The sequence below is a fragment of the Ostrea edulis genome, chromosome 4 (assembly GCF_947568905.1).
Source record: "Ostrea edulis chromosome 4, xbOstEdul1.1, whole genome shotgun sequence".
NCBI lineage: Eukaryota > Metazoa > Mollusca > Bivalvia > Ostreida > Ostreidae > Ostrea > Ostrea edulis.
Window position 1 is genome coordinate 62,517,946 of NC_079167.1, and position 9,721 is coordinate 62,527,666.

General features: G+C 35.1%; 1 non-coding gene across 1 annotated transcript; it reads left to right on the forward strand.

The window, feature by feature from the left end:
• Nucleotides 1-4,882: 4,882 nt before the first annotated feature.
• Trnav-cac (transfer RNA valine (anticodon CAC)) lies at nucleotides 4,883-4,969 on the forward strand. Its single transcript has one exon. It is a non-coding gene; the product is annotated as a tRNA-Val (tRNA).
• Nucleotides 4,970-9,721: the final 4,752 nt, after the last annotated feature.

Sequence of the window (9,721 nt, forward strand, 5' to 3'; positions counted from 1 at the left end):
AACGTGGTGGATCTCGAGGAGCACATGGATGAATGCATGGACGAGATAGATATGGCACACCAAATTCACAAAAATGAGCTAAACATAGTTTCACAGTTGATAAACTAGGTTTATCGACTGTAAACTATAGTTTACGGACCGTAAACTATAGTTAACGACGTTAATCTATATTTCACATCTGTAAACCATAGTTAACAGATAATCTATGTTTCACAAGCGTAAACTATAATTAACAATGAAAACAATCATTAGCGATTGCAAAACATAGTTTATCTGATAAATACGGTTTCACAATTGTAAACTACGGTTTACAAGTCTAAACTATTATTAACGAATGTAAATGATATTTTACGGTTTGTAAGATATAGTTTATAGTCATTTAATGCGCCGAATTCACAAAAAAGTAATAAACACAGTTTTGTAAGATATAGTTTATAGTCATTTAATGTGCCGAATTCACAAAAAAGTGATAAACACAGTTTTGTTTAATATAGTTTATGATTAAAAATGGCAGTTAGCTATAGTTTACGATCAAAAACTATAATTAACGAATGTTAAACATAGGTTATCTGATAAATATAGTATCACAATTTGTGAAACTAGGATTAACAATTGTGAACTATAATTAACGAATGTAAATTATAGTTTACAAATGTGAATCTGTATTTATCAGCAAAATCTATTGTTAACGGTTATTTAAAGACAGATAAACTTGGATTAGCATTTGTAAACTATAGTTTACAACCGTTAAATATAGTTTTACGGATGAAAACTATAGTTAACGAATCGTTATCAACTGTGAAACTATGTTTAGCTCATTTTGTGAATTTGGCGTGCCATAGATAGAACAGTACTCTCGCAGAACATGTTAAAATTTTTATGGAATACCGGAGTCTAAGGATGCGAATTGTGATCTTATCCTGAATGTTATAAATAAACTCATTCTTACTAACGAGACAAAGAAAACGATCATAAAAAACATTTTTTTTAAAAACACATAGAGTCGGACGCCCACCAAGATAAAATGATATGCACACAGACACTCCAGAGGAAATATTTGTCATTTACATCATCAATCAGTCATGCATATGTCAGTGGCGGATCCATAAAGTTCTGAACGGGAGAATAACTGTCCCAGAGGCAATGAATGTCATTATTTTGGTGAGGCTTCCATGATGCGTATATATGTCTTGTTACTTAAGTATTCAGAAGAACAGAAAATTTTTAAGCATTCAATGTAATTTTTACTCCGGTGACCTAATATGGAAAGGCTGTATCATACAGAATGTATAAGTATTGTATTTGAGATGTTTGATATTAAACTTATGGTACGATATTGTTGTAAATAAAATGCACTTCTTTATGCAGATACGAGTCTGAACTGCGCACGTGGCATCATTTGTTTGGATATGTATTTGATACACGGCCGAGTGACAGTTGTAGGTATTTAAATTCCTTTGATTTGCACGTGATCTAACGTAACACGTTCTCTGATTGAGCAGTGGACTTTCCCTGCGTCCAACCATATGCTGAAAGTTGAGGCTACGAAAATCGCACTAAATCTGTCAAGGGTTTGTAGAGAAGCGGAGCGGATTGAAAACCCTTGGCTAGCGAAGATAATATAACCTGTGAAAATATCAGATATTAATATAACACCCGTAAATACTAACTTGGAAAAAATTCTAGAGACAAAGTGTTAAAGGGGCATGGACACGATTCATGCTGAAAATTTTCAAATTTATTTTTCCATTTTTAATGTTTAGAATGCCTGACTAACCTATTTCTAATGGTCATAAAATAAATTGAAGGTTAGTTATCGAGGTACATGAGACATAGAACTCTCAATTCTTTGTTATGTAAACAAGGTTCGTGCCATTTGTTTTGTTTACATAGGTTAATCACACTTGTAAAAGTTTTGTTTAAAGCAGATTTTTCAATTTATAAGTTAATTCTGAATACAATTAAATAATTTTTAGTGTTTGTTACGTGTCATTTTGTTTTAAACATGATATTTTCTATTAATCAATCTATATGTAAACAAAGTCATGGCACGAGCCTTGTTTACATAACAATTAAAGAATTGTGAGTGCTGTATCTCACTTGCATGTAACTCAACAACTGATATTCAAATTTTGTTGACCATTAGAAAATGTAAAAATAGAATTTGAAAATTGTCAGCTCAAATCGTGTCCATGTCCTTTTAAAAATAAATTCAATATCAGGTCAAACTCAACCAATACGGTCATCCTTAGACTAAGTTTATACATGTAGCTGAATAAAAATGAGTTTGGGGTACTAGACATTACCGAGTAATTAATCAAACATTTTAAAATACAGTTGCGCTTTTTCTGGTTTAGTATGGTCCGCCAGTTTCATTATAATGTACTCATACGAAGTATCCACGCGACTATGCTTGCACAAAGTACGTACAAGGGAACATAGTATTGACTTAGGAAATGTCAGTAATGGTGTACTATTGATTTTGTAATATATTTAGGTGGTGGTCATACTTTAAATATGTAGGGTTATTTATAGACACAAAATAAAATATCAAACAGATTAGAATTGTAGTTGGACAAAATAATTCATAGGTGTGCTAACATAATCGAGTAATGTGCACTTAGTTGCGTTATATTATAAGAGTTGTCTGTCTTAGTATAGGGTGGGGAGAATACACGATTGCTTTCGAAGAATAACAAATACTTAACACATTGTTGTGACGTCAGTTCATTGTTTTGACAGTACTTTATTTTTCATACTGTACTGAACATAGTCCAGTATTATTAAGAGCAGTCCAGTATTATTAAGAGCAGGCCAATATTATGAGAAATACTGGACTGACAGTAAAAACCAGGAACAAAGACCACTCTTTGTTGTTCGAGAAAACATATTTATTATTTATCAAATGCAATATTCAAGGCATGAAATATTCCAGTAAATTATACGAAATGAGTGTTTCATGAATAATCCGATATAATCCGGATATGAAATCGTTAAGGCACCACAGTTATAAATCCATGTCACAATCATTCATTTAAACACATGCACATTAAAGTCGCAAATTCACTGTTACATCCCCGGCAGTGATGTTTATTTCTTTTCTCGATCCAAAGGAAACGCTTTCATTGTGCTTCACTTTTTTCGGCTCCGGCGGGGACACTGTGGACGGTTTCTGAATTAAATCACTAACACTCTGTAATTGTTCATCGGAGGTGCGTTTGTAGTTGCGAATCGCAGATGACATGACGAATCTTTTATTTGCTCTCAAATGATGCTGCAGTGATATGATTATTTCATACACTGTATTCGGATAGTACTCTTTTCCTGCCTTATTTCGTACTTCAAGAATAAAGAATTTCAATGCCGAATTCAAATGTTCATTTAACATAGTCAGAAGTTCGCCGTGCCATTTCCGCGCGTTTTTCCAAGAATTAAAGACGCTCACTGCCCAACGTGTCTTGTAAATGGTATTGACAGGTTTGGAGTTCAAAACAAAGTCTTGTACATCGTGTTCCTGTAAAGGCACTGCAAATCGCTCGAAATTGTCTACTTTCTCTATTTCCTGTGAGGCCTGAACTAAGAGGTCATTGTCTGCATCTGATATATCAGAAAAAAAGTCACTTTTAAGGTCAAAGTTCAATTTAAAATTTGGTTTCTTCCTTCTTTCTTCCTCTAAATCCAGAATATCATTCAAAATAGCATCAGAATTCTCGTCTGCTAAATCCGTAGTAGTATCGCGAAATTTATTTTGAGTAAGAGGGTAGTCATCATCTGAGTCCATTTCTTCAAGGCACCCGGACTAAATGCTAAAAGAGGGATGCGGCTTCTGTTTTTATACCAGTTATAAGCCTACGTGTCAGTATCATATTATTAGGGTTCCCAGAAAGGAACGTAGGAAATCAATGTTTTGTTTTATCTAAAACATTCTTTCCGAACACCCTTTACGTCCCCTCATTCACCCAAAAAAGAAAACCTGTTTTGTTGAGTACAGTCTTCAGACAATAGAAGCGTTCGAATCGCTTTCCATGAAGAACAAAACCCTGTTTTGAGGAGTACCGTATTATGACAATTGAAATGATGAGCTAACAGTTTTTTGTGAATTAAAGACAAGATTTGACCTTGTGTGCCATTAAAGTTTATGAATTCCTAATATATCAAAATTATTAAAAACAAATCAGAAACGAAAGGTGTAAATATATTTGTCTATACCAATGATTATTTGTACGTGGGTTTTTTGTGTGCGTTTAAATGCATTTGTTTTTAGATAGAACAATGTTTTAAGTAAGATACAAGACTCGATGGTCTATTGTGTCAGATACGGGACTGATCACTCGCCGCTACGCAGCTCGTGCCAGTCCCGTATCTGACATAATAGACCATCTTCGTCTTGTATCCCTTACATATATCATAATACGGGTTGAGAGGATTTAAAGATCATAAAAAGCCTTACAGCGGGTGTAAAAATTGCAGGATGGCGTCAGTGGAAACAAGCGGAGACCGCTAATTCTCAAGGTTTGTGAAGAATTTGATTAAACGAAGTATCCACACGACTACGCCTGCTTACAATATTTCATACGGAAATAAAGTTTTAACCATGCATTTTTAGTTATTTATAGAAATAGGAAAAATCAAAAAGTGAAGTATATGTATTACTGCGTTTATGCTTTTTACTCTGAATTCATGGATATTCTATTTTTGATTTTTTTTTAAAAGGTGAATTTCAACAATAATTACATAAAACTTCTTAATTAGTCACCATGACAAAGTTATCTTTCTTTGATTCGTATATCATTATGATTTCTCGAACAAACAAAAATTCTATAATCGATTATTGTCATTTTAAAACTGCATTTTTATTAATCCATTTCTCTACAAGTGAACCGCCGCGGTGGCTTAGTGGTTGGTGGTTTGGTGGATAGAGCGTTCGCCCCACATGCGAAAGGCCGGGGTTCGAATCCCGGCCGCGACAGACCTAAGTCGTTAAAACAGGTAGTGACAGTTCCATCGCCCAACGTTCGGCATCAGGTGTCGCAGTAGGTGTGGCACGCTAAAGAACCCTAACTGCTCAAAGGCCGTAAGCGCCGAATAAAGGCCTAAATTTGAAGCCCCTCACCGGTCTTGGTGACGTCTCCATATGAGTGAAAAATTCTCGAGAGAGACGTTAAGCAAGAAGAGAATGCACAAATGTGCTTGTTGTGAACGTTGATCACTAGTTTTATACAAACGAAGTATCCATTCCACTTATACTGCCTGCAACGTAGTATGTTAATAGGTAGCAGAGTGCCCGGTCAACTTTTTCAAAAAATGGAAATACCCCATATTTGAAGTGATATTACATGTGTAAAAATGTATACAATAATTTTAGGATGCATGTCAAATGTAGCTGAGTGCTTAGTAAAAATGTTGATATACAACATGTAGGTGTCACCATGATTCCTAGCATATAGATGGGTGCAAATACGAAACTAAGACACGTGGTCAGTTGCTGAAGAAATTCCGGTGAAAACATGCAGGGTCTAGCAAAAGGTCTGAAGCTGTGAGGGAAGGTGGATGACCCCATATGAGAGGTAGATTTTTGAGAAGGGCAGATAGGGTTCTTGATTGTGCACAGTGTCTAAATCCCCATGTTTGGTACTGTGATGGTGTGGGGGTGGTGCGGATTAGCCCAAATGAGGGAAAATCAAAGCAAAAAAAGGGAACCTGCTCAGAGCATGTTTTGTGCACCAGCACCAGTATATATAGATTACATGTAATTTAGGGTCATAATTTATTAACTACACTAATATGAAATACAAGTATTGACATAAAAGGGAAATGTGATTTTTCATTAGTCTGTCATAATCTGACTTTGGTGTATACCCCCTATCCACATGTTTCAAAACCAAAGAAACTGTCCCCTGCCACCAATAATACGGGATACATTCGATGGAAGTTCTAATCGGTCAATGCATACTGCGAACAATTTTAAAACTCTATGTACAGCTAAACATTTACTACAACTAATCAGTAAATTGCAGGTTTTAATTTAACCTCATAGCAGTATAGTGTTCAATCAACTGTATCACATTTACTTCTTCCGCTACCTATTGTAATCTTAAAATTATCTTGGGTCCAGTCGCTTAAATGGGATAGCATCGCCCCATTGGGAAGTATGAATGAAAATATCTCAACTATAGGAGTCCCTTTTACCATAATGTTAATCCACCCTCATGTGACGTCATAAGATTTCACAAAGTCAATGATTTAATAAGATTTACTAAATTAAAGTAAAGACTTTTCTATGCAATCTCTGTTATGTTTACAAGCTTCTATTACCAACTCTCTGCTCACCGTAGCTTGTTGCTGTTGTTGCCATCTGATATATATGAACAAATACACAACAGCGACTGAGATTGAAAATTGTCATTTGACCAAAGTAAACTTCAGCAGAATATTCTGGGGGGGGGGGGGGGGGGGGGGATCATTCTACATCAAAGTGACTGCAAAGCTAAATGACTCAAAGTCTGACTTACCCCAAAGAAGACAAAATAACGAAAATAATGCTACACTATAAGATGACATATTAAAAAGCATCAAGACAAATCCCGAGCTAAAAGATGGCGAACACATAAGGCCATCACAGAAATATGAAATATACCGGTATAAAATGAAAAATAAGCAAAATTTTTATAAAAACACCTCTTTATTACGACAAACTAAAAACAATATATGAAATTGTTCTAAAAACGTTGTATAGCATAACTAATCAACATTACATAGAAGGTTGCATTGCATAGCAAAGGGATTGTTTTTCAAATTGAGGTGGGATGGTGAAAGGTTAAACAAATTGAAAAAATCGAGAGTCCCTGTACCAATTGCGTTTAAGAAATACCATATTACATATGTAAAAGCTAACGCGTGACAAAACACAAACTATCACGTGCCAAACACAAGCCAGTGATTGGCTACCAAAGCTTGAACACCCCCACCCCACCCCCCACCCGTAGATTTTGGGGAGGTCCCATTTGTATTTAATCTCTTTTGCTTCAAGAATTATCCACTTCAAAGGCACTTTAAAGGTATGGAAGTTTTATACTAGTTGTGTCTCAGAGAGAGGACTCAAATAGGCTATAAGCCTGCTGCCTAATACATGTACCATCAATCTATTGAATAAATTGATATGGTATCAACTGGAGTATTATACCAATCATGAAAAAGAAGAGAATTTGATAGACTGTTTAAAAGTTATTCACTAAGGACACACACAGCCGATTGTGCCTTACGTTAATTTAATTCCGATGTTTATGAATCATATTGATTTAAAATGTTGAATGCATTTGTCAGAAAGAGAGAGGTACAAAACAAATATAAAAGATACATGACATGAAGTTTATTTTAAAATTCATATCGTTAAAATGGTAACAATCTTAGTACATGTCAAAGTACATGAAATGTTTTACACAAGGTACCTGAATACGTCACCCCACGTCATGTCATTCTTATTTATTTTTTTATTTATTTGTAAGACGATCAAGATATTAACTGAATAAACTGTGAAAACTACATTTAAAGAGATACGTTTATCAAAGAAGAACGCAATTATCTAAAGAAGGCAGATAGACGTGGGGATCCGCTTTAGAATAGGTCCTTGGTCGTTCTTGCTTGTCGTAAGAGGTGATTAAATGGGGCAGTCCTTCGGATGATCACTACAAAAACCCAGGCCCCGTGTCACAGCAGGTGTGGCACTTTAAAGATCCATCCCTGCTCAAAGGCCGTAAGCGCCGGGCAAAGGCCTCAATTTCGCAGTTCTTGGCCGGCAATGGTAAGAAGAGAGAGAGAGAGAGAGAGAGAGAGAGAGAGAGAATACATGTATATATCTATCACTATTTTATATGAGTCCAAATAAGGCAATGTTCCATTTTTGTTTCACGTTAGTTTGAATATTTTTGTTATAATATTGGGCTTTACATGCTAGTCATTTTTTTTTAAATACAGACATCTCCATATCAGCATAGGAGTGAAAGATTCGTTAAACAATATACATTCAATCTTTTAATACAAAGGTTTTGTATTTTGTTATATAATATTACCTTTTTTATTGTTACATTAAAAGATAGCTTAGTAGTCATTGTTTCAAATGAATATATAACATGACTTCAATTATTTTTTTGTGAAATAATGAAAGGTGTCTTTATTTTTAAATTGGAGGCGATAATTTTTTTGGTCCGTCTATTTGATCCGCACACGTTACATCGCGTGTGCATATTAACTTAAAACGTAAGCTATTTGTCAAGTAATTTAAATACATTACTGACAAAATTGAAAATAGATTATAGCAATACTACCTAATCATGGGCACAAAACGATATTAGCAAGCCTTTTATTTAGATGTTATATACTTTTACGAAGTGACTCGAAATAACAGGAAGTGACCCGCAATACCCCAAATTGTTAGTCCAAGTAAAACTCCGGTTAAATCGTTTTATCAAAGGTAAACCCAAATCGATTTATAGATCTATTCACTCGGAAAATGTACTTCCCAATAATACCCAACAACCAATAATAACCATGTTAGTTTTATTCATTGCAGTAAAAATGTAAAAAGTGACCCGAAATACCCTAAATGACTGTACATACCACAAGTTTATCTAGGGTGTTTTTTCTTTTTTTACAGACGTATCGGCCATAATCAAACTGTGACATACTTTCTTTTACAACGTTTGAACGAAAGGTTGGAACTTAAAATCTATGACAGAGGGCAAATAAACACACCAAGAGCTCAGTATGTAATATGCACTCTTTATGTAATATTCTCTTTAAAAAAGTTCAACGGCCTGTGATTTTCTCAAAGTTGAAGAAAAATCACAATCTTTGCCACATGTACATCTCCAATAACCTATAAAAACACGTTAAGAAGATGGTCATCATTTGAAAACTGTGGAAGGAGTTCGACGAACAAATCAAGCGCCCTCCATGTAGCATCAAATTTCAAATAAAGTGGCAAAACTCTTGCAAGAGAGGTTAATATGGATCAAAATTGCAAAATGATCTAGTGTGACCCATAAAGAAGGCACACTGCAAGTTTCAGCTTGACATATGACGGATAAATGAAAAGAGAACCAGAAACCCCAAACAGAGGGATGGATGTACAGACATTGCTGTACCATGTCTGATGACAGGAGTATAAAATCACTTAAAAAAATCTCACTGATTTTTAGCAATTATTCTGATATGATGTGTCATCATTATAAATTTTCATGTATTTTGGATGAACAATCGTACATAATTCTGAAAGATTTAAATCGTGCTCTTTTTAAGCATGGCATATTCAGGGTATCATAAAAATATCCCCCTGTATGCATTTCACCATTTTCTTCAAAAACATTCTTCACGTATAACATTCCACACTTTGTCTAATATTCAAAACATATAGGTATAGAATTACATTGCAATAGATTGAAGTTAGCATTTCGCAAATTCTATGGTCGTTATAACGATCCAGTTCGTCAATACAACCTATCATTGAGTCAAATGCTGTCTGACGTGTTTCACGCCGATTGTTAGGCCGTTCGTGGCACACTGATTTTGACTACGGATAACTCCGTTTACCTCATCAGGATATAGGGCTCAAGGCGGGTGTGACCGGTCGACAGGGGATGCTTACTCCTCCTAGGCACCTGATCCCACCCCTGGTGTGACCAGGGATCCGTGTTTCCCCAACTATCTATTTTGTATTGCTTAT